This window comes from Sus scrofa, chromosome 5 (assembly GCF_054392235.1).
Source record: "Sus scrofa isolate SSC_HxYL_T2T_F1_AM1 chromosome 5, Sscrofa_HxYL_maternal_Yorkshire_Landrace_v2.0, whole genome shotgun sequence".
Taxonomy (NCBI): domain Eukaryota; kingdom Metazoa; phylum Chordata; class Mammalia; order Artiodactyla; family Suidae; genus Sus; species Sus scrofa.
In genome coordinates, this window is record NC_139387.1 from 20,964,796 (window position 1) to 20,985,809 (window position 21,014).

Genomic DNA, 21,014 nt, shown 5'->3' on the forward strand with positions numbered 1-21,014 from the left:
CTCTCCGCTGGGTCACCCCCTACCCCACCCCCCAGTGCCAGGGCTACAAGGCAGGACTCCACTCGTGGTGCTGGCCCTGGCACCCCTCTGCCCTGAGCCTCAGTCTCCTTAGTTGACATTTGAGCCCTGAAATAATATAGCAGTTCCAGGGGAGGCAGATCAGAATCAGAAGGAGAAGAGCTCTGGGAGGCAGAGGAAGGAGCCAGGATGGCAGGGGACAAGGAGGAAAATGGAGGGAAAGGAAAGACCAGGAGGCCTGATCCGGGAACAGAGGAGCCTGCGCTGGGTGAGTGTCTCAAAAGGGTCGGCATGGCATTAAAACCCTGGTCATCTTGGCCAGCTCCAGCAAGTGCCTCTTTGTAAGAATGATACCCTGGAATCTGATACATGAAATATACTACTCTTTAAACAAAGAGAACTTGGGTGATAGGGTCCTCTCACATTTTCTGTCCTTAGCAATGAATGGGGCTGAACAGCCAAAGGCAATGGTCCTTCAAAATCTTAGACATACTCCACCCCACGCCCCCTGACCTGCTTAGATTCTTCTTGGGAGCACAGCTTTTTTTAAGCTGCAGACGGAACCAGAGGCACATTCTTTCATTCAACAAATGCTCAGCAAACACCTACTTTGTGCCACACACACAGGGCTAGGCTCGGGCATACAACCGTGAACAAGACAGACCCAGTAACCAGCACAAAGAGCACGAAGTATCTTAAGAGAGTAAATACTGGAGATAAAAAAAAAAGTGAATGTAGGAGTTCCCATTGTGGCTCAGTTGTTAAGAATCTGACTAGTCTCTGTGAGGATGTGGGTTCGATCCCTGGCCTCACTCCGTGGGTTAAGGATCTGGTGTTGCCACGAGCTGCAGTGTAGATTGCATATGTGGCTCAGATCTCGTGTTACTGTGGCTGTGGTGTAGGCTGGCAGCTGCAATTCCCACTGGACGTTCATATGCCACAGGTGTGGCCATAAAAAGAAAAAAAAAGTGGGAGTTCCCGTCATGGTGCAGCGGAAATGAATCCCACTAGGAACCATAAGGTTGCAGGTTCAATCCCTGACCTTGCTCAGTGGGTTAAGGATCTGCGTTGCTGTGAGCTGTGATGTAGGTCGCAGATGTGGCTCCGATCCCATGTTGCTGTGGCTGTGGTACAGGCCAGCGGCTACAGCTCTGATTCGACCCCTAGCCTGGGAACCTCCATATGCCGCCCGTGAAGCCCTAGAAAAGACCAACAACAACAATAACAGAAAAGTGATTCTAAGCCAGTGCTGGGGGAATCAAGGAAGGCTTCCTGGAAGAAGGGATGACTAGGTAAAGAAATGGAAGGATAATTAAGAGTCTGCCAGGGGAAGAGAAGAAGAGTGTTGTAGGCAGGGGGAGAGTGTATGGAAAGGCCCAGAGGTCTGAGGGAATATTGACATTCTGAGGTGCTGAAATTTGAGTGAGACTAAAGCACAGAGAGGCTGATGGAGAAGGTCTGATCAGCTGTGCAAGGCATCTGAACCTGACCCTCAGGGCAGCGAATGTGAATATTTGTATATTAGAAAGATGACCCTGGCTGCAGAAAAGAGAATGGAATAGGGAGTGAGAGCCAGGCAGTTCTGGGCAAGTCAGCTGTTTACTATGGTGTAAGGTTGGGCAGGCTGTTTAACCTTTGATGCCTTGGAGGCTTCTTCTTTAGAAAGGGGAAACATAATACAGCAACCTCCCAGGGTTGTTATAAGGATTAGGAATAATACATGTGGAACTCTTACCACAGAGTTTGGCACTTGGTAGTTGTTCCATAAATGGTGCTTATTAGTATTGTTGGAGGCAAGACCAGTTTACAGCAGCAGTCCAGGCAAGAGGTGAGAAGATGGGACCTGTAGCAGCAGAGGCGAGGAGGAAGAGTCCCTGGAAAGGTGCTGTTTAGGAGGTGCTATAGGGAGGACTTGGCGACTGAGTGGTTGTGAGAAGTGAGCCAGACAGAGCAGTCAAATATGACTTCCCTTGATATGTGTGTTGGTGTTTGCACGTGCAGAGGGACACACACGTTAGAGGCATCTGTTCAGTTCTGAGAATGGCCTTGTGTGTGTGTGTGTGTGTGTGTGTGTGTGTTCATGCGCACACGCACGCGCACTTTTTAGGGCCGCACCCTCGGCATATGGAGGTTTCCAGGCTAGGAGTTGAATCGGAGCTGCAGCTGCTGGCCTACACCACAGCCACAGCAACACCAGATCCAAGCTGAGTCTGTAACCTACACCACAGTTCACTGCAAGGACGGATCCTTAAACTGAGCGAGGCCAGGGATAGAACCTGCATCCTCATGGATGCTAGTCGGTATTGGTTTCCGCTGTACCACAATGGGAACTCCCTGAGAATGGCCCTTGACAGCCAGCCCCTGGGACTGGTCAACAGAGTGAAGGGCCCTGCTGCATCCGAGGGCCTGGCCTCCAGCCTTCCAGGAGAACCCCAAAACACACACTCTGCCTACCCCACCCCACCCCCGCCTCCACTCTCCTCTCCTAGGAAGGAATTCTTTGTAGGTTCAGAGTCAGCAGGGGCCACCCCTCTCCATCCTGCCTTTTTCCACTGCCCAGGTTAACGAGGGTTCTTGGGACCCAGCCATCACCACTACCATGTCCTCCGCACACACCCTCAGTCGGACGCTCCCCGCTGGATCTCAAAGCAAGCACTGCTTGACTTTCTTGGCCTGGAGGTTTGAGGCCCGGCCAGCGGTTAAGCTAAGGCAAGACTGGTGGTCTCAGTCCCAGCTCCCGCAACTCCGGGGATAGGTGGCCCAGGACGAGCAGATCGTGAGGTCTGGAGTTGCAGGGAGACGCCAAGGGCGTCCCCAGCCGGCTCTCGCACAAAGGTCTGGGTTCAGGGCGGCAGGAGACGTCGCCTCCCGGCTGTGCCTCAGTGTCCCCGCGCGCGCGCGCGCGCGCGGCCGGGAGGCGGAGGGGCGGGGTCGGCCGGGGGGGCGGGGCCGGCCGGGCCGGGCGCCCGGGCAGGAGGCAGCTGCATATCTGCGGTCCCGACCACAATTGCTGGGAGTCGCGTCCCGGAGACTGGCGGCGCTGACTCTGCCCGCTGCGGCCGCCGCGCCGATTAGAGCCCGAGAGGGAGCGCCAACCGGGGGGAGGGGGGAGTAGGCGGCGGCGGGGAGCTCTGTGTGCCCCTTTCCCCTCCGCCCGAGCCAGCGCCCCCAGCTGCCCCGCCCAGGCCTTTCTCCACCGCCTGAACCTGGGACTGGAGTCCGGCCTCCCCAGCCCCGGCCATCCCGAGACCTGGATCCCAGGCGTTCTCCTCGGGACCCTGCCGTGCCCGAGGTCCCAAAGGCGCTAACATGCCGTCGAGCCCAGGCTGCCCGCCTCTCGTGCCCTTTCTCTTCGGCATCAACCCACACAAAGAAGAGTCTGAATCTCAGGATACCCCCCATTCCGCTATCCCCCGTTCCCCACCAGCACTCTCTAGGTAAAAGTAGTTCCAAGCGAAGAAGGGGTCAGAGATTCGAGAGGACGGGCATTCAGGGGCCAGAGCACCCCCTGCTGGCTGGCCCGAAGCCCCTGCCCCTCCCCCTCCAGCTGTGACCTCCAGCTGTGGTGGTTGGGAAGAGCGGGCCTCTTTGATCTAGGAGCGTGGCCACCCCCTCCAGGCGCCCCATTAACCTCCATTATCCCAATTAGGCAGCCCTCCCAGTCCTGGATCCAAGCTTCAAAGCCCCCTCAGTGGGGAGAAGAGGAGGCTGAATCCTATGCCCCCTCCCACCCCCACTCCCCAGCCCCATCAAGTCACACCACTTTCAGACAAGACCCAGGTGTCCTGGTCCTCAGCCTGGGTACACGGCCAGCAGAGCCAGAAAAAGGACCCCCAGGGGCCACCCAGATCCCAATTCTTAAACGTCACTAGAAAAGGAACCAGATAAGAAAGGGAATCCTCTTTCGCTGGCTCTCAGTTTTCCTACATTAGGTGAGTTAGGTAGCAGCATCCCCAGGTTCCTGGCTGACCTGAGCTTCCCATCAACGTATCCTACTTTATCCGGGAGAGAGGGGAGCCAAGAGCCACCCCCTCCTCCCTTAATCCTATCTCAACACTCTCCTCCTCCCTCCTGAAACAATTTCCGCTGGGGGAGCCTGAGCAGGGCCCAGCACAGTGGCCGCTTCCTGGAACATTTTCCTGTATCCGAAACCGCGGCTCCCTCCCCAGGGACCGGCTGATCAAGGCCAGATGGGAGCAGGGTTGGGGGAGGAGGAGAGGGAGCCAGGCTCTCGCCATCACCTCCTCCCAACACACATGCACACCACAGGGAGCCCCTGCCCTGACACACAAAGGCACGCACCACATGCCACCATTGCACACCCATGGGCATTCATGGTGACGACGCTGACAGCAGCAGGGGCCAGGTCTTAGAAGGAGACATACATAGAAGTCAAGTAAGTACATTCAACACACAGGGATGACCACACTCTTTCTCTACCCTGTCCCTTACCCCTGGAAAGTGTCCCTGAGCCCTGGGCCTTCCCTGCCAATAATGAGACATTAGGAATCCAAGAATACGGGATGGGATAGGACAGCGGGCAGGCCCTACTTAACAATGGGTGAGGTGACAGCCTGAGCCATCTAGGGCTGTCTGTGCCTTGCCAGACAGCACCCACCACCCCAGTCCATTTCTGCTTGGTTCTCAGGCCTGATCCATCTCTCCAAGATTCTGGGGACTGGGGTAGAGGAGGTCTGCAATTCTCCTCCTCAGTGCTACTCTCAGAGCATGTTCTAGTTAATTCCAAATTCCTACAGAAGAAGTATAGGGTGTCCAGTGGACCCAGTTTTGGCCGCCACAGGAGCCTGGGGACCTGGGGCTCATTGGTGACCCTCCACCCCCCACCTCTGATCCCCCAATCCCTTTTCTCTCAGCCAGGTGGAGAAGAAGAGCATGAGAATTGTACCCCTAGCTCAACTCCTTTTTTGTCCTTATGAAAGTATAGTTGATGTCCAATATTATGTAAGTTTCAGGTGAACAGTTTGGTGACTCACCAAAAGGTTACATTCCATTTATAGTCATTGTAAAATATTGGCTATATTCCCTATATACAAAGATATATACAAAGATATATCTTTGTATCTTTATACATAATAGTTTGTAGCTCTTAATCTCCTACCCCTATAGTGCCTCTCTCCCCCCGGTAACCACTAGATTGTTCTCTATATCTGTGAGTCTGTTTCTTTTTTTGTTATATTCAGCTCAGCCCATTCTTTACTCTCTTTTTTTTTTTTTTTAATTCTTTTTTTTTAGGGCCACACCTGCGGCATATGGAGGTTCCCAGGCTAGAGGTTGAATCAGAGCTGTAGCCACCAGCCTAGGCCGCAGCTATAGCAAGCTGGGATCTGAGCAGAGTCTACAACCGACACCACAGCTCACAGCAAGGCCGGATCCTTAACCCACTGAGCAAAGCCAGGGATCGAACCTGCATCCTCACAGATGCTAGCCAGATTCATTTCTGCTGAGCCACACTGGGAACTCCCCACTCTTTAATCTAATCCTATTCTGCCCACTGCCTTTGAAGTTCTGGGGCTTAATTCTTATATCCTGCCTATGTGTCTTTTGCTGGGAAGGTTCAGATTTGGGCATGGATACAACATGGGACAGAGTATTGGAAACGCTGAGGATAGGAGTTCTCTTGTAGTGCAGCAGGTTAAGGATCCCAAGTTGTCACTGTGGTGGCTCAGATCGCTGCTGTGGCATCAGTTCAATCCCTGACCTGGGAACTTCCGCATGTGGCAGGTGTGGCCAAAAAAAAAAAAAAAAGAAAGAAAGAAAAAGGGGAAGGAAAAGCTGAGGAGGAGGAGATATGCAGTCTGCTCTTTTCTGGAATATCTCACTGGTTTAAAGGAGATATCTGAAGCTGTAAAGTTCCAGAAGATCTAAGATACCAGGTCACGGTGGAAGGATGAGGGAATCATACGAAGAACCAAACAAAGCTGGAGTTCCCGTTGTGGCTCAGTGGTTAACAAATCTGACTAGGAACCATGAGGTTGCGGGTTCAGTTCCTGCCCTTGCTCAGTGGGTTAAGGACCTGGCATTGCCGTGAGCTGTGGTGTAGGTTGCAGACCCGGCTCGGATCCAGTGCTGCTGTGGCTCTGGTGTAGGCCGGTGGCTGCAGCTTCGATTCAACCCCTAGCCTGGGAACCTCCATATGCCGAGGGAGCAGCCCAAGAAATAGCAAAAAAAAAAAAAAAAAAAAAAAAAAAAAGAACCAAAGCTAATCAGGAATTCCCGTCGTGGCGCATCAGAAATGAATCCGACTAGGAATAATCATGAGGTTGCAGGTTGGATCCCTGGCCTTGCTCAGTGGGTTAAGAATCCAGCATCGCTCAGAGCTGTGGTGTAGGTTGCAGATGTGGCTCAGATCTGGCGTTGCTGTGGGTGTGCTGGAGGCCAGCAGATAGAGCTCTGATTAGATCCCTAGCTTGGGAACCTCCATATGCCGAGGGTATGACCCTCAAAAAGACAAAACAAACAAACAAACCAAAAACAAAGTAATCAGCCTGGTCAAAAATCACTGTGTCCTTTCCTCAGTCCTGTGGCCTAGTTAAAAGGCAGACCCTCCTCTTTCACATCTCAAGCTCACAGAGGAGGGGATGCCTCAAGCCTCATCTTTTTTTCCTTTTTTTTTTTTTATAGCCGCACCTGTGGCATATGGAAGTTCCCAGACTAGGGCTTCCACAGCCACAGCAATGCCAGATCTGAGCTGTGTCTGCAAACTACACCACAGCTCACGGCAACGCCTGATCCTTAACTCCTGAGTGAGGTTAGGGATCGAACTTACATCCTCATGGATACTAGTTAGATTTGTTTCTGCTGAGCCATGATGGGAACTCCCTTTTCACTTTTTAATGATTTACCTTCCATCTGTCTAGAAGCCCTCTATCTAGTATACTTATCATCTTCCAGCCACCTATTGAGCCTGCCACTTCTCACTCTAGCTCCGGTATAAAAGCTACTCGTCAATTTAGTAGTCACTAGGATTTATTGAGTGGTCCCTTGATTGAAATATTGTAGAAATGCTACATAGGACCTTCAATGCTTGCTTTTTTAGGATTGTAGCAATCTGGGTAAGGGAAAAAGATACATGAAAAAGTGAGGGGCCATATTTGAAAGCATAGATCACCCACTTTCCGGCTCACTGCCTCCTTTTCTTCATCTGAAAAGAAACGAATTTGGCTACATCTAATTGAGAACCCCTGACTTTGATGAGTGCTAAGGTTCCTTTCTAATTTATCTCAGCAATGCTGGAATAGGTTTTTAATCATTGATGTCATTAATAAAGAGCATATTAATATGTCCCCAAACAAGAAAAGTCACATCTTCAATTTAATAGATTCTAAGAAGATAATTGCCAAAATCGAAAGTGCCTATTCTTTTTTTTTTTTTTTTTTTTTTGCGCCACACCTGTGGCATATGGAGGTTCCCAGGCTAGGGGTCTAATTGGAGCCACAGCAACACCGGATCTGAGCTGCGTCTGGGAGCCACACCACAGCTCACAGCAACACTGGATCCTTAACTCACTGATCAAGGCCAGGGTTTGAACCTACAACCTCATAGTTCCTAATCAGATTTGTTCCTCCTGCGCCATGCTGGGAACTCCAAAAACGCCTATTCTTCATTTTTGGCTGCATCAATCAGAAGTTCCAGGGCCGGGGATCAAACCCATGTCACAGCAGCAACCCAAGCGGCAGCAGTGACAACACCAGATCCTTAATTCACTGAGCCTTGAGGGAACCCCTAAAATGGCTATCCTTAATAAAGGCCACTTAAAAAAAAATAGGATTCAACAAATGGTAGAGATTCTTAGTATTTTGGCTGCTTTCATCTCTAAAGTTCTATGGTTGTGAGATCCTTTCTTGGAAACAAAATCAGGTTTCTTGGAGCAGGGGAGGGCAGGGGGAGAGGGTTCAGACTTGCAAAGAGGAAAACTAAAGATGCAAAGAGATAGGCCGAGGAGTTCCCATCATGGCTTAGAGGTTAACGAATCTGACTAGGAACCATGAGGTTGTGGGTTCGATCCCTGGCCTTAATCAGTGGGTTAAAAGAATCCGGCGTTGCTGTGAGCTGTGGTATAGGTCGCAGATGCGGCTCAGATCTGGCGTTGCTGTGGCTGTGGCGTAGGCTGGTGGCTACAGCTCCGATTAGACCCCTAACCTGGGAACCTCCATATGCCGCGGGAGCGGCCCAAACAATGGCAAAAAGACAAAAAAAAAAAAAAAAGAGAGCGAGAGATAGGCAGATAGGCATTAGGCACCCCTGCAAGGTGGTGATAAAGCAGAGGTGGTCTCCAAGGGTCCTAACAACAGGCCAGCCAGGGTTACATTTCAGGTAAAGACCGAAAAACGGACATTGATTATCTCCTCTTACCTCCCAGGCACTGTGGGGTCCCCAGAAAGACAAATGTTTATAAAACACAACAACCTTTGCTCTCAAGTGGTCCATAGGCTTAAATTAGGAAGCTTCTCTTCTCCAAAGCCGGGTCCGTGGTGTCCATATCCAGTGATGCTTAGTACACAGGGAAGCAAAGCAGGGGGACTTAAAAAAAAGAAAATATTTTTGTACACACAATCTTCTCAGAGCTCAGAATCTTTAAAGGTCTTAACGCCATCCAGCTCAGCTCACTATGTTCTGCAAATGGGAAGGGATTCCAGAGAAAAGTTCTTGGAGGGAAGGGCAGTGTGCAAATAGCTTCTAGACTTTTTCAGGTAACACCTTCTTAGATCCGGGACCCTGAAAGAAGAGGGAGCAAAGCTTCGAAGTACCACCAGGTGGCAGGAGTGAGCTACCCAACCGCTGCGCCAATGAACCTGCTCTCCAGAGCTTGTTCTTGGGGCCAGAGGGTTGGCACGTTTTGAAGGTAACAATGGCAAAGCTGCCAGCGCTGAGGCAAGGGCTGGGGCGGGAAGAAGCCTCAGAGGGTTATGGTATTAATTCTGCACCTTTCCCCAGTCTTGACTCAGAGAAGGCAAGACCTTTGTCAAAGTTCCAAAAGTATCCAGACTGCCAGGCCGGAATTCAGCAAGCAAGGGTCTATTTTCTGCCCCACGCACCTGCCTATCAGCCTTTCACGGACATTTCCTGAGCATCTGCTGTGCCAGGTATGTGCCAGAAGTGTCCAAAATAGCATTTAACAAGAAGTGTGCAATCTGGTGGAAGAGAGCCTGGTAAACAGCCATGCTTTTATGACATAGAGGCTGTTTGGAGTAGTAAAATGCACTGTCTTGAAAGTTAGACTAAGGTGTGAATTCAAGCTCCGCCACTTGCTATATGTGCAAATTCTGTAGGCCTCAACTTCCTTGTCTAAAAAATGGGGGTAAACAACTCTCATAGAAGATGAAAAAAAAAAATTACATAAAAACTTACTGCCTAGGAGTTCCCATCGTGGCTCAGCAGAAAATCCAACTATGAACCATGAGTTTGTGGGTTCAATCCCTGGCCTCGCTCAGCAGGTTAAGGATCCAGCATTGCTGTGGCTAGAGCGCAGATCTGACCCCTAGCCTGGGAACCTCTATATGCAGTGGGTGTGGCCCTAAAAGCAAAAAAAAAACTTACTTCCTAAAAGGAAGAGAAAGACAAATATCACATGATACCGCTTATATATGAGATCTAAAAAAAAATGATACAAATGAACTTATTTGCAAAACAGAAACAGACTCATAGACATAGTAAACAAATTTATGGTTACCAAAGGGCAGAGGGAAGAGGAAGGAATAAATTAGAAGTTTGGGATTAGCAGACACAAACTACCGTATATAAAATAGATAAATAAGATCCTACTGTATAGAACAGGGAGCTATATTCAATATATTGTAATAAACTATAATGGAAAAAATATATATCTGAATCACTGCTAGCTAACCAGAAACTAACACAACATTGTAAATCAACCATAGTTCAATTTAAAAAGATAAAAATAGGGAGTGCCTGGAGTTCCCTTCGTGGCGTGGTGGTTAACGAATCTGACTAGGAACCATGAGGTTGCAGGTTCAATACCTGGCCTTGCTCAGTGGGTTAAGGATCCGGCGTTGCCTTGAGCTGTGGTGTAGGTCCAAGACGCAGCTCAGATCCTGAGCTGCTATGGCTGTGGTGTAGGCCAGTGGCTACAGCTCCGATTCGACCCCTAGCCTGGGAACCTCCATATGCCGAGGGAGTGGCCCTAGAAAAGACAAAAAAAAAAAAAAAAAAAAAAAAAATAGGGAGTTCCCATTGTGGCTCAGCGTTAACAAATTGGACTAGTAACTGTGAGGATTCGGGTTCAAACCCTGGCCTCATTCAGTGGGTTAAGGATCCGGCGTTGCCATGAGCTGTGGTGCAGGTTGCAAATGCAGCTTGGATCTTGAGTGGCTACGGCTGTGAAGCAGGCGGGCAGGTGGAGCTCCAATTTGACGCCCAGCCTGGGATTAAATTTAATATGCTGCAGGTGCAGCCCTAAAAGGTAAAAAAAAAAAAGTGTTCTGTGAAAGAAAGTAAAACGATTATACTTATGGCACAATTAAATTCTGCAGGCAAATTAAACACAACAGAGATTGAACCCACAAAACAAGTGTGTATATATTCAGGGACAAATAAACACATTAGAGTGGTGCTTTTAGGGAGGAGAGGAAGGGCTTAGGGATGAAGAGGGGGAAAAAAAACTAGAGAGGGGTCTTTTATGAACTCAAATGATGACAGTATAAACCTAAAACAAAAGCCAGTATTTTACCAGCAAAATGGGTTTCTTATAGAAGAGCAAAGAATTGCAGTGGTGGACAGGCAATCTATGGTAAACCACAGTCCAGAGAAGAAAGAAGAGGCTCCCTCTTTTATAAAGAAGGGACAGTTGAGAGGGGCTTTACAAACAGTCTATTGAGGGAACCTGGGAGTTCAAAGTGCAGGGGCTTTTCTTTCTTTTTTTTTTTTTTGGTCTTTTTGTCTCTTTAGGGTCCCATCTCCGGCATATGGAGGTTCCCGGGGTCAAATTAGAGCTGTAGCCACCGGCCTACACCACAGCCACAGCAACACCAGATCTGAGTCGTGTCTGCGACCTACACCACAGCTCACAGCAACGCCAGATCCTTAACCCACTGAACAAGGCCAGGGATCAAACCTGCAACCTCATGATTCCTAGTCAGATTTGTTAACCACTATGCCACAACGGGAACTCCTTCCCAGCTCCATTTTGGATGAGATTTCTCTTTATTAATTTTCACAACAGAATACTGTGAAGCAAAGAATAAGATTAACTTAATGACTCTTTGCACCTGGATTGGAAAAAAATTCCTCATTTCTTTATTTAAAATACTTCAAAAAAAATGGAAAAAGGAGTTCGCATTGTGGCTCAGTGGAAACAAATCTGACTAGCATCCATGAGGACGCAGGTTCAATCCCTGGCCTTGCTTAGTGGGTTAAGGATCTGGTGTTGTGGTGACCTGTGGTGTAGGTCAGAGACACGGCTTGGATCTAGCGTAGCTGTGGCTGTGGTGTAGGCCAGCGGTTACAGTTCTGATTCCACCCCTAGCCTGGGAGCCTCCATATGGGGAGGTACAGCCCTGAAAAGACCAAAAAAAAAAAAAGTCCTTAAATGTTTTCCATCACCTAGAAGATAAAGTCCCAGGTTCTCTGTGTCTATAACTCATGACCATCAATATTTAGCTGTTTTGCCTTTGCTCTCTGTCTGGAATATCCTTGTAACTTAGTGGTTTTTCAACTCTGGAATGACTTTACGAGCTTTAAAAATGCATAGATGCAGAGAAACACAAATACTGTATGTTTTCACTTATATGTGAAATCTAAAAAACAAAACAAATATAACAAAACAGAAACAGACTCACAGATATGGAGAACAAACTATTGATTACCAGAGGAGAAAGGGTTTGGGGGGAGGGGTGAAACAGGTGAAGGAGACTAAGAGGTTCAAATTATCAGTTATATAATAAATAAGTCACGGGAGTTCCCTTGTGGTTCAGTGGGTTAAGGATCAGGCATTGTCACTGCTGTGGCTTGGATCACGCCGTGGTATGGATCTGATTCCCTGGACCAAGAACTTCCACATGTCTTGATCTTGGCAAAAAATAAATAAATAAATATAGTCATGGAGTTGTAATGCATATAGTCAATATTTTATAATAATTTCGAAAAATGGGAAATTCCCATTGTGGCTTACCAGTAATGAACCTGACCAGTATCCATGAGGATATGGGTTTGATCCCTGACCTCGTTCAGTGGGTGGGCGATCCGGCGTTGTCATGAAGCTGTGGTGTAAGCTCGCAGACACGGCTCAGATCCTGCATTGCAGTGGCTGCGGTGTAGGCTGGCAGGTATATCTCTGGTTAGAGCCCTAGCCTGGGAACTTCCATATGCCGCGAGTGCGGCCCTGAAAAACAAACAAACAAACAAATAATTTTGAAAAATATATGCATGTCAATCAATCCCTGAGGTATTGGAGTTCCCATTATGGCGCAGCAGAAACGTACCCAACTAGGAACAATGAGGTTGTGGGTTTGATCCTTTGCCTCACTCTGTGGGTTAAGGAGCCAGTGATGCTGTGAGCTGTGGCATAGGTTGAAGACATGGCTTGGATCTGGTGTTGCTGTGGTGTAGGCTGGCAGCTGTAGCTCTGATTCTACCCTTAGCCTGGGAACCTCAATATGCCTTGGGTGCAGCCCTGAAAAGCAAAAAAAAAAAAAAACACCAAAAAAAGACAAAACAAAAAACCCAGAGGCACTGATTTAATTGGACTGGAGCAGGTTTTTTTTTTTTTTGCTATTTCTTGGGCCGCTCCCGCGGCATATGGAGGTTCCCAGGCTAGGGGTCAAATCGGAGCTGTAGCCACCGGCCTACACCAGAGCCACAGCAACATGGGATCCGAGCCGCATCTGCAACCTACACCACAGCTCACGGCAACACCGGATCGTTAACCCACTGAGCAAAGGCAGGGACCGAACCCGCAACCTCATGGTTCCTAGTCGGATTCGTTAACCACTGCGCCACGACGGGAACTCCTTTTTTTAATTATTTTTAACATTTATTTATTTAAATTTTTTTTTTTTTTTGGTCTTTTCTAGGGCTGCACCCGTGACATATGGAGGTTCCCAAGCTAGGGGTCGAATCAGAGTTGTAGCTTCTGGCCTATAGCAACACAGGATCCGAGCCACGTCTGCGACCTACACCATAGCTCATGTCAACGCCGGATCCTTAACCCACTGAGCAAGGCCAAGGATCGAACCCACAACCTCATGGTTCCTAGTCAGGTTCGTTAACCACTGAGCCACGACGGGAACTCCTATTTATTTACTTTAAAATTTTATTTATTTTTGGCTGCATCTGAGGCATGTGGAAGTTCCAGGGATGGAATTCCTGCCACAGCAGTTACAGCGCTGGACCCCTAACCCACTGTACCACCAGAGAATTCCTGTATGAGTACTTTTTAAAAGATCCCCAAGTAGGTTAAGAATCATAATCTCCTGGGGGAAGGGATTAATTTGGAGGATGGGATTAACATACACACACTATATATTAAATAGATAACCAACAAATGGGAGTTCCCATGTAGCGGCAGCTGGAAACAAATCCAACTAGGAACCATGAGGTTGCAGGTTCAATCCCTGGCCTTGCTCAAAGGGTTAAGGATCTGGCATTGCCATGAGCTGTGGTGTAGCTCGCAGATGTGGCTTGGATCCAGAGTTGTTGTGGCTCTGGCCCGCAGCAATAGCTCTGACTGGACCCCTAGCCTGGGAGCCTCCATGTGCTGTGGTGCGGCCCTAAAAAGACAAAAGACCGAAAAAAAAAAAAAGATAATTAACAAGTATCTACCGTAAAGCCCAGGGAACTATACTCAATATTTTGTAATAACCTATAAGGGAAAAGAAACTGAAAAATTATATATATACTATATAATATAATAATTATAATATACAGTATGTATATATAAAATCTGAATCACTGTGTACAACCTGAAACTAATATGACATTGTAAATCAACTATACTTTAATTAAAAAAAAAAAAGAACCATGATCTCCTACTCAGTTCAGGTATTTCCAGGCTGGATTATGGTCCCCTTATGTTTTTATTCTATCACTGTGCAATTTATATTGTCCAATTATCTGAACAGTTCATCTCAGCCTAGTGGGATTGATTGAGTCTTTTATATTTTATTCTTCTGCTTCAAATCTTTTAATGGTTTCCTTTACCCCCAAGATAAAATCCAGACTTCTTAATGAATCATATAATTCCTCCTACTCCTGGCTTACCTTTAATGCATTCATCCATTCAGACTTTATCAAATGTCTATTATGAGGCAGGCTTTTTTTGCCTTTCAGGGCGGCATCCGCGGCATATGGAAGTTTCCAGGCTAGCAGTTGAATCAGAGCTGCAGCTGCCGGCATACACCACAGCCACAGAAACTTGTGATCTGAATGGCTCATGGCAATGCTGGATCCTTAACCCACTGATCGAGGCCAGGGATTGAACCCTAGTCCTCATGGATATTAGTTGGATTTGTTTCCACTGAAAAACAACAGGAACTCAGCAGTTGAGCTTGTTATTTCATTTACTTATTCATTTTCTTTAGGACCACACCCACAGCATATGGAAGTTCCCAGGCTAGAGGTGGAATCTGAGCTGCAGCTGCGGGCCTATACCACAGCCACAGCAACGCCAGATCTGAGGTGCATTTGCAACCTACACCACAGTTCATGGCAACGTTGGCTCCTTAACCCACTGAGCAAGGCCAGGGATCGAACCGTGTTCTCATGGATACTAGTTGTTACTGCTGAGCCAAAAGATGGGAACTCCCAGATGAGCTCTTTAAAGAAGGCTCTCTGTAAGTACACAGTGGAGCAAAAATTGGATTTGAATGTTTCCAAATCTCATCAGCCTCTCCTTTGCAGATAACATTTTGGAGTTTTACTGATGGTTAAATTCATTTCCAGTTACTAGTTGTGTTCTCTAAGTGATCAGAATGTGACCCCATTTACAAACTCCTAGGGAATTCCACACTGTTGTTGGGTTTCAATAAACACTCACTGAGGTGGTATTTTGTGCCTGGTACATGTCCAGCTTCTGGGGAGAGGAAGGCAACTAAGGCCCAACTCAAGGTACAAAAAGAAAGATTTGATCTTTAAAAAATAAGTTTAATCCCCTGGTACAGTGAGTTAAAAGATCCGGGCATGTCACAGCTATGGTGTAGGTCACAGCTGTAGCTGGGAATAGATCCCTGGCCCTGCGAACTTCCATATGCCTTTGGTGCAGCCATTACAAAAAAAAAAAAAATCTATTGAATAGATCTGGCGTTGCCATGAGTTGTGGTGTAGTCCAGCAGCTTTAGCTCCGATTCGACCCCTAGCCTGGGAACATCCATATGCCTAGGGTTCAGCCCTAAAAAAAAAAAAAAAAAAAAAGTAAGGAGTTCCTGATGTGGTGCAGTGGATTATTAATCCAGCGTCTTTGGCATGTGGAAGTTCCTGGGCTAGGGATTGGACACAAGCAACGGCAGTAACCTGAACCACAGCAGTCACAATGCCAGATCCTTAACCCACTATGCTGGGCCAGAGATCAGACCCAAGCTGCTGCAGAGACAATACCAGGTCCTTAACATGCTGTGCTACAGAGGGAACTCCCCCTCTTTTCTAGAACGAAAGCTAGAAAGCAGAAAGCAGGTCAGTGGCTGCCTGGGGGCTGAAGTAGGGAAGGTCTTGGCATGGATTTTTTTCTTTTTCCTTTTATGGCTGTACCTGTGGCATATGGAAGTTGCTGGGCTAGGGGTCAAATTGGAGCTGCATCCATTCTGGCAGTGTCAGATCCTTAACACACTGATCGAGGCCAGGGATGGAATCGGTGTCCTCACAGACACAGTGATCCTTTGAGGGTAATACTCTATACCTTTTTTTTTTTTTTTTTTTTTTTTTTTTTGTCTTTTTAGGGCCAAACTCTCGGCATATGGAAGTTCCCAGGCTAGGGGTCTAAGGGGAGCGCTGGCTGCTGGCTATGCCACAGCCATAGCAACACAGGATCTGAGCTGCACCTGCGACCTACACCACAGCTGACAGCAATGCTGGATCCTTAACCCGAGTGCGGCCAGGAATCAAACATATGTCCTCATGAGTAATAGTTGGATTTGTTTCCGCTGCACCACAACGGGAACACCGAAAATATATGACATATTTCGACAAAGAATTAATATCTAATACACATAATACACATTTTGGAAGACAATTTGACGATTTATCAAAATTTTATATGTGTAAAATTTGTTGTTGTATTTTTCTTTTTCCTTTTTATGGCCACACCCACAGCATATGGAAGTTTTCAGTAGGGGTCAAATCCAAGCAACAACTGCTGGCCGACGCCACAGCCACAGCTATACAGGATCCAAGCCGAATCTGCGACCTACACCACAGCTCACATCAATGCTGGATCCTTAGTCCACTGAGAAAGGCTAGGGATTGAACCTGCACACTCAAGGGTACTAGTCAGATTTGCTACCTCTGAGCCACAATGGGAAGTCCTAAAAGTATATAATGTTTACTCTGAAATTCCATCTAAGAATCAAGGCCAATAATACTGATATGTACTTAACTGTGCTGGGATTCCTACCACACCTCAACTCTTCCACCCAGTAGATACTCTTATTTCCTCATTTTATAGATAAGCTAAGTAAGGAAAGGACGTTAAATGACTTGCCCAAGGTCATATACCTAGAAGGTGACAGAGCCAAGATTCCCAACCTATCTCCAGCATCTGGGCTCTTAACCACTATGCTACACAGCCCTCCACTGTCTCCTAAATGCCATCCATGGCTATAAATATATAAATACAAAGACAGGAGTTCCTGTTATGGCACAGCAGACAGGAATCCAACTAGTATCCCTGTGGATGCGGGTTCGATGCCTGGCCTCATTCAGTGGGTTAAGGCTCCGGTCTTGCCATGGGCTGTGGTGTAGATTGAAGGTGAAGTTTGGACCGCCGTTGCTGTGGCTGTGGTGTAGGCTGGTAGCTGTAGCTCTAATTTGACCCCTAGCCTGGGAACTTCTATATTCCATAGGTGCAGCCCTAAAAAAAAAAAGTGAAAAAAAAATAATAATACAGCAGTTCCCATAGTGGCACAGCAGAACAAATCCGACTAGGAACTATGAGGTTTCAGGTTTCCCTGACCTTGCTCAGTGAGTTAAGGATCTGATGTTTCTGTGAGCTGTGGTGTAGGTCCCAGGCGAGGCTCGGATCTGGTGTTGCTATGGCTGTGGCATAGGTCAGAAAATTTTTGTATTTGTACACTTGCAGCCGTGAATTGCATTTAGGAGACCGTGGAGAGCTATGTAGCATAGTGGTTAAGAGCGCAGATCCTCCGGTTCGACCCCTAGCCTGGGAACCTCCATATGTCAAGGGAGTGGTCCTAAAAAGATAGGGAAAAAAAAAGATATTTGCGGAGATCCCATCATAGCACAGTGGTTAACGAATCCAACTAGGAACCATGAGGTTGTGGGTTCGATCCCCGGCCTTGCTCAGTGGATTAAGGATCCAGTGCTGCCGTGAGCTGTGGTGCAGGTCGAAGACTCGGCTCAGATCTCGCGTTGCTGTGGCTGTGGTGTAGGCCGGCGGCTACTGCTCCGATTAGACCCCTAGTCTGGGAACCTCCAGATGCCGTGGGTGCAGCCGTAAAAAAGGCAAAAAGACAAAAAAAAAAAAAAAAAAGATATTTGCTATGGAAGAGTTTGAAAAGTTAAGAAAGAATGAAATAAACTAATGAAAAGATCTGCAGCACAATTTTTTAAAGTCAAACAAACAATAATACTTACAATACCTACTTGCATAAAAAAATACCAAAATATTGAAGTTCCCTTGCGGTGTGGGTTAAGGATCTGGTGTTGTCATTGCAGTGGCTCAAGTCCTTGAGAACTCCTGTGGCCAAAAAAAAAAAAAAAGAAAAGAAAAAAAGAAGAGGAATGTGTGTGAACATAGCAAGGAAGCTCAAAAGACCAACCTTTTTTTTTCTTGGAGTTCCTGCTATGGAAGAGTGGGTTAAGGATCCGGTGTTGGGTAGGTTGCAACTTCAGCTTAGTGTCAATCCATGACCTGGTAACCTCCTTATGCTGAGGATGCGGAAGAAAAAGAAGGAGAAAAAAAGTTTTTTTTCTTTTTTTGGCTGCACTGAGGTATGTGGAAGTTCCCTGGGCGAGGGATAGAACCTGCAGGCCACAGCAGCAGCCCAAGCCACCTGATCCTTAACCCCCCTGTGCCACAAGAGAACACCTGAAGTTTTTTTCAATTTTGTTCCTTGTGTCTTTATCGTCACACCAGAACAGTCAGTGCCCGGCGTAGAGTAGACGTTGAGTAAATATCTGTTGGATGTATATAGATATATGTAAATGCATAGAAAAGGGACTGAAAAAAAAAAGGGAAAAAAAGAAAAATAAGAAAAAGATAAAAAATAAAATAAAAGGCGGAGTTCCTGTTGTGGCTCAGTGGTTAACGAATCCAACTAGGAACCATGAGGTTGTGGGTTCAATCCCTGGCCTTGCTCAGTGGGTTAAGGATCTGGCGTTGCCGTGAGCTGTGGTGTAGGTTGCAGACGAGGCTTGGATCCCACATTGCTGTGGCTCTGGCATAGGCCAGCGGCTGCAGCTCCAATTAGACCCCTAGCCTGGGAACCTCCATATGCCACGAGAGCGGCCCTAAAAATGGCAAAAAGACCAAAAAATAAATAAATAAATAAAGGGACTGAAAAACCACAAACCAATTGTCAACTGGTGAAGGCGGCTCCCTACCTTGGAAGAAGAGAGAATGGTGTGTGTGTAGGGGGGGGTTAATGATGGGAGATGTGCATATACTCACTAAACTTCTGACCGTTTCAAATCTTGACATGATGTTCCTGTTATTGGGGTAGTAACAACAAAAAACCAAACAGATTTTTTTAAAAAATCCAAAGCAGGGAGTTTCCTTCATGGCTCAGCGGTTAACAAACCCGACTAGGATCCATGAGGATGCAGGTTTGATTCCTGGACTCGGTCAGTGAGTTAAGGATCCCTCATGGCTGTGGCTGTTGCATAGGCCAGTGGCTACAGCTCCAACTGGACCCCTAGCCTGGGAACCTTCATATGCCACGAGTGCAGCCCTAAAAAGGCAAAAAAAACAAAACAAAAAACCCAAAAACCCACAGCAGAAGCAAAAAACGACTGACATTTCCATTTAATTTCTCTACAACCCTTCCTTATAAGTAATAATATTCTCATTTTTTATTTTTTTTAATTTTTTGGTCTTTTTGCTATTTCTTGGGCCGCTCCCGAGGCATATGGAGGTTCCCAGGCTAGGGGTCCAATCGGAGCTGTAGCTGCCGGCCTACGCCAGAGCCACAGCAATGCGGGATCCGAGCCGCATCTGCAACCTACACCACAGCTCACGGCAACACCGGATCGTCAACCCACTGAGCAAAGGCAGGGACCGAACCCGCAACCTCATGGTTCCTAGTCGGATTCGTTAACCACTGCGCCATGACGGGAACTCCCAATATTCTCATTTTTCAGTTGAGGCAACTAAGGCTCAGAGAGGTTAAGTTGCCTCAAGTTGCACAGTTTTTCTTTTCTTATTTTGCTTTTTAGGGCCGCACCTGTGGCATATGGAGGTTCCCAGGCTTTGGGCTGAATCAGAGCTGCAATGCCAGATCCTTAACCTACTGATCGAGGCCGGGAATTGAACTCCCAACCTCATGGTTCCTACTTGGATTTCTTTCCACTGCACCATGATGAGAACTCCAAGTTATACAGTTTCTAAGCCTGTATGTGAACTTTGACCTGTGGCTCCATGACCCAGGGCTACTTCCCTCCACTGTGTTTATAAATGTACAGATAAGGAGTTCCAACTGTGGTACAGTGTGTTAAGAATCTGACTGCAGCAACTCGGGTCTCTGCAGGGGTGCAGGTTTGATCCTTTGCCTGGCACAGTGGGTTCAAGGATGCAACATTGGTGCCGGCAGCTGCAGTGTAGGTCTCGGCTGCCGCTCAGATTGTGCCCGAGGCATGTGGATTGAACCTGAGCCACAGCAGTGACCAGAATCACTGCAGTGACAATGCCAAATTCTTAACCTGCTGCACCAAAAAGGGAACTCCGAAAAATGAGTTCTTGAACTACTGCAGGGTAAGAGCACTTCAGGCATTTATTTCCACTCCAGAGGAAATAATTTGGCCTATTTTATGAAGGATAAGTAGCTGAGTGGGCAAGGCTGGAGCTTTGTTTATGTCTCTGGGTGAAAGGGAGGATCCGGAGAGATTTCTTTTGATTTGTACCAGATGATGAGCTATGTCTTATCAATGAGATAAGACTCCCTGGAGCCTATTTTGAAGACTATCAACCTGAAGACAAAGAACCCACTATCTATAGTAACATCATTAAATAAAGAATGAAAAGGGGATTCCTGACTAAGAATGGCTGGGGATAAGGAGACGGAGGAAGGGATGAATCTGAAAGATCTTTGGAGTTCCCATTGTGGCTCAGGGGTAACAAACCCGACCAGCATCCATGAGAATGAGGGTTTGATCCCTGCCCCTGCTCAGTGGGTTAAGGATCTGGTGTTGCCATGAGCTGTGGTGTAATTTGCAGACTCGACTCGGATCTGGCATTGCTGTGGCTGTGGCACAGGCCAGCAGCTGCAGCTCCAATTAGACTCCTAGCCTGGGAACTTCTGTACACCGTGGGTGTGGCCCAAATAAATAAATAAGTGAAAGATATTCATGGAATAAGATTGATTGGACTTGACTGCTTACTGCTATGAGTGGAGATGGTAAGGGTTTGAAGAGGCTATAAATTTGTTGGGGGGAAAACTGGGTGGAAGGTTCCCATCGTGGCTCAGTGGTTAAAGAATCTGACTAGGAAGCACGACGTTGCAGGTTCAATCCCTGGCCTTGCTCAGTGGGTTGAGGATCTGGCATTGCAGTGAGCTGTGGCGCAGGTCACAGACGCAGCTCGGATCCCGCGCTGCTGTGGCTGTGGCATAGGCCAGCGGCTACAGCTCCGATTAGAC

The 21,014-nt window shown here is 47.4% G+C and overlaps 1 protein-coding gene across 4 annotated transcripts in view; it reads right to left on the minus strand.

Annotated features, from left to right (window-relative positions):
• Positions 1–21,014, minus strand: part of SP7 (Sp7 transcription factor) — a 39,174-nt gene that overhangs the window by 14,253 nt on the left and 3,907 nt on the right. Inside the window, exons 2-3 of one of the 4 annotated variants that reach the window (XM_084955813.1) lie at positions 17,806–17,899; positions 8,446–8,559 (exon numbers count right to left, since the gene is read on the minus strand). The gene's annotated coding sequence lies outside the window, so the exon portion shown is untranslated. Of the gene's footprint in view, positions 1–2,634; positions 2,850–8,445; positions 8,560–17,796; positions 17,900–21,014 lie in introns of those variants that run through there. The other 3 variants (XM_084955814.1, XM_084955812.1, XM_084955816.1) reach the window with 3 other exon arrangements.